This window comes from Arachis ipaensis, chromosome B1 (genome assembly GCF_059453495.1).
Source record: "Arachis ipaensis isolate K30076 ecotype BB chromosome B1, ASM5945349v1, whole genome shotgun sequence".
Taxonomy (NCBI): domain Eukaryota; kingdom Viridiplantae; phylum Streptophyta; class Magnoliopsida; order Fabales; family Fabaceae; genus Arachis; species Arachis ipaensis.
Genome location: NC_142436.1, coordinates 103,478,368 through 103,482,705, shown reverse-complemented (window position 1 = coordinate 103,482,705; position 4,338 = coordinate 103,478,368). Strand labels below are relative to the sequence as shown.

At 41.7% G+C, this 4,338-nt stretch overlaps 1 non-coding gene across 1 annotated transcript; it reads left to right on the top strand.

Annotated features, from left to right (window-relative positions):
* The first annotated feature begins 3,642 nt into the window (after window positions 1–3,642).
* LOC148577717 (small nucleolar RNA R71) lies at window positions 3,643–3,750 on the top strand. Its single transcript, XR_015904310.1, has one exon. It is a non-coding gene; the product is annotated as a small nucleolar RNA R71 (small nucleolar RNA).
* Window positions 3,751–4,338: the final 588 nt, after the last annotated feature.

Here is a 4,338-nt window from a genome sequence, read left to right as displayed (position 1 = left end):
TCCATAAATATGGGTCATCCCATATATAATATTTAGACTCACTTTTCAGCTTGTCTCTTTGATGTTTAGAAAAATGTGGAGGAAATGTGCGGCTAACTAAATAATTAGCAACAGGTGCATACCAAGGGACTACCTCAGATACTGCTTGTAGGTTATCAAAAGGAAAATTATCATCTATAGGAGTAGAATCATCCTTAATATGTTCAAGGCGACTCAAGTGGTCTGCTACTAAATTTTGATTACCACTCCTATCCTTTATTTCTTAATCAAATTCTTGTAACAGCAGTATCCAACGTATAAGTCTTGGTTTGGATTTCTTTTTAGCTAATAGATACTTTAGAGCTGCATGGTCCGAATACACTACTACTCTAGTACCAAGTAAATAAGCCCGGAATTTCTCCAGAGTAAAAACAATAGCAAGTAGCTCTTTCTCAGTAGTAGTATAATTGGACTGGGCAGTGTCTAAAGTCTTAGACGCATAGGCAATAACAAAAGGATCCTTACCTTCACGCTGAGCCAGCGCTGCTCTTACTGCATGGTTGGAAGCATCGCACATGATTTTAAACGGTTGGTTCCAGTCTGGTCCTCTCACAATTGGGGCTTGCGTTAGAGCAGTCTTCAGCTTATCAAACGCTTGTTTGCAATCCTCACTGAACTCGAACTCAATATCCTTCTGCAGTAATCTGGATAAGGGAAGTGCCACCTTACTAAAGTCCTTAATAAATCTTCTGTAGAAACCTGCATGGCCAAGGAACGAACGGACTTCCCTCACAGAAGAGGGGTAAGGTAAACTAGAAATAACATTCACCTTTGCTGGGTCTACAGAAATACCATTATTAGATACCACATGTCCTAATACAATCCCTTGTTTTACCATAAAGTGGCATTTTTCAAAATTCAATACAAGGTTTATATTAACACATCTATCTAATACTCTAGATAACCCATCTAAGCAAAGGCTAAAAGAATCACCATAAACGCTAAAATCGTCCATAAAAACTTCCATACAATCCTCAATAAGATCAGAGAAAAGACTCATCATGCACCTTTGAAAAGTAGATGGTGCATTGCACAAGCCAAAGGGCATTCTCTTATAAGCATAGGTCCCAAAAGGACATGTAAAAGTAGTCTTTTCCTGATCCTCAGGAGCTATATGAATCTGGAAATAACCTGTGTAACCATCTAGAAAGTAGTAATGTGACTTACCTGACAGGCGATCCAGCATTTGATCAATGAATGGAAGTGGGTAGTGATCCTTACGGGTAGCTTGGTTGAGACGCCTGTAATCAATGCAGACTCTCCAAGCATTCTGAACTCTAGTTGCTATGAGCTCTCCATGCTCATTCTTCACTGTAGTGACTCCGGACTTCTTGGGCACCACTTGTACTGGGCTTACCCATTCACTGTCTGAAATGGGATATATGATACCGGCCTCCAATAGTCTGGTTACCTCCTTTTTGACAACTTCCAAGATGGTGGGATTCAATCTTCATTGGGGTTGACGGACAGGTCTTGCTCTCTCTTCCAAAAATATTCTGTGCTCACATACTTGAGGGTTGATTCCCACTATGTCTGCCAAACTCCACCCAATTGCCTTCTTATGCTTCCTCAGTACGTCAAGTAACTGCTCTTCTTGTTGAGAAGTCAGTTCCCTTGCAATAATAATCGGAAGCTTCTGCTCATCCTCAAGATATGTGGAGGGAGAGGTTTCAATTCTAACTTTTGATCATGGGCAGGCTCTGGATTATTTGGGGCTTGTGAAAATGGCGAAGTGTCCTCATTGTCAGTTAAGAGGGTCCCCACACTTGGACCTTGTCCAGCATGCCTCTCTTCAAACTCTTCCTTTTGAACTTCAGCCACACTTTCGTCTATGACATCACACTGGAAGATAGAACGATCTTCTGGGGGGTTGTCAATGACTCCATTCAGATTGAAGATTACTATGCGGCCATCTATTTCAAAGGAGTATGTTCCTGAAAAAGCATCCAATTTGAATTTTGATGTCTTCAGGAATGGTCTTCCAAGTAGGATTGATGATGGCTTATCTGAATCATTATGGGGCATCTCCAAGATATAAAAATCAGTGGGAAATGTGAGCCCTTTAATATTCACCAAAACATCTTCAGCAACTCCAACCACTGTAATAATGCTTTTATTTGCTAACACAAAACGAGCTGCCGACCTTTTTAAGGGAGGGAGCCTCAAAACATCATATATGGACAAAGGCATTATACTGACACATGCTCCTAAATCACACATGCAATCATAAATTACTACGCCACCAATAGTACAACTAACTATGCAAGGACCTAGATCACTACATTTTTCAGGTAATCCTCCCATTAAAGCAGATATAGAACTACCTAAAGGAATAGTTTCTAATTTATTAATCTTGTCTTTATGGATACATAAGTCTTTTAGAAACTTTGCATATTTAGGTACCTGCTGAATAACATCAAAAAGGGGAACAGTTACCTCAACCTTTTTGAATATTTCTACCATTTTAGGATCAGGTTCCAGCTGCTTCCTGGGCTTCTTTGCAAGCTGTGGAAATGGAATGGGAACAGTGGGTTCCTTGGTGCCTACGCCTTTTGGTGCTTCTTCTTGTGGTTGAGCTATCTCTTCTTCAGCTATGTCCTGTATATCCTCTTCCTCTTCAACATCTTCGATTTCCACCACTTCTTCAGTTGAGGCATATTCTGGTGAGCTTGGTTTCTCCTGATTCCTCTCCTGCAGTGTGGTTCCGGACCTCAGAGTGTGGTTCCTCCTGATTCCCTTTGGATTGGGTAATGATTGAGAGGGGATTCCAGTGGTGCTTGAAGGTTGGTTACTGGAATTTTGTGTTGAACCAAGCTGTGTCATAAAAGCTTGCAGAGTAGAGGTGAGACCATTCAGACTGGCGTTAATAGTGTTCACGATGGTACTTTCCATGGCCAGCTGTCTTTTCTCAAAAGCTTGTAATAAATCTTCATTAGAAGATACAGAAGAATGAGTAAATTGAGAGGTTTGCTGCTGATTGTTCGGTGGTCCTTGGTTTTGCCTCAGGTGAGGTGCTCGGTAAGGTTGATTTTGTTGTCTGTTGTTGTTATTATTCCACCTCTGATTTTCCTGATTATCTCTGCCTCCCCTGTTATTGTTGTCCCTCCAATTCTGGTTTGGATTGTCCTGCCATCCATGGTTATTATTTCCACTTTGATTGTACCCTTGGTTAGGGCGGTCATAAAAGTTGTGAGTGGATGCCACCATGTTGTCTTCTTGTTGGAGCTGCGGGCATTCATCAGTGTAATGGCTGTAATCAGCACAAATTCCGCAAATTCTTTGTGGGACTAGTTGTTGGTTTTGCTGCGGTTGAGTTTGCTGAGCTTGTTGATTCAACTACATTTGCTTCAGCAAGTTGGTCATCTCACAGATGCTTTGAGTTAGAGTAGCAGTCTCTCTGCCAGAAGATACATCTGCAACGGCTTTTGAACGGCCTTGCTTCTGTCTGTGGTTCCGAGTAGATTCAGCTAAATCACTGATCAATTGCCAAGCTTCATCAGTGCTTTTGTACTTCTTCATAGACCCATTGCTGGCACTTTCCAATGTGGTCTTATCTTGGGGCCTCATACCTTGTGTGATATAGCTGAGTAGCACGATCTTGTCAATCATGTGGTGGGGGCATGCTTCCAGAAGATTATTGAAGCACTCCCAGTATTCAAAGAGAGTCTCATTGTCATCCTGAACAATTGTAGAGATATCCTTCCTCAGTTTATCAGTAACTTCAGATGGAAAGAATTTCTCCAGAAACTCCTTTCTGAGTGTATCCCAGTTGGATACATTTGCTAGAGGTTGAGTGTAGTACCACTCTCTTGCTTTTCCCTCAAGAGAAAACAGAAAAGCTTTCAGCAGAATTGAAGTTTCATCAGTGCCATCACGCCTGACAGTAGAACAGGCTGCCTGGAAATCTCTCAAGTGCTTGATAGGCTCTTGAGCAGGTAAGCCATGAAACTTGGGCATCAAATTTAACAGTGCGGTCTTTATTTCAAAATCCGTAGCTACCGCTGGATGATGCGCTTGAAACGGTTGCATTGTAAAATCAGCAGCTCCTTCCTCCTGAATGGTAACTCTTCTAGCTGCCATGTTTTCTGCACGTAAAACAACCGAATCAGTAGAACGGGGGCTGGTTTCTTCCTCAGATTCACTTTCAAATCCGCCCTCAGAGCGGGCTAACCTACGCTGTTCTCGCTTTATTCGTGAAATAGTCCTAAAAATTTTAGGATCAAATATTAGAAAGCGCGGATCAGGAAGTGAACGCATCATTTGACGGAAGAAACATGCAGCTCATAGTAGCAAAATTAA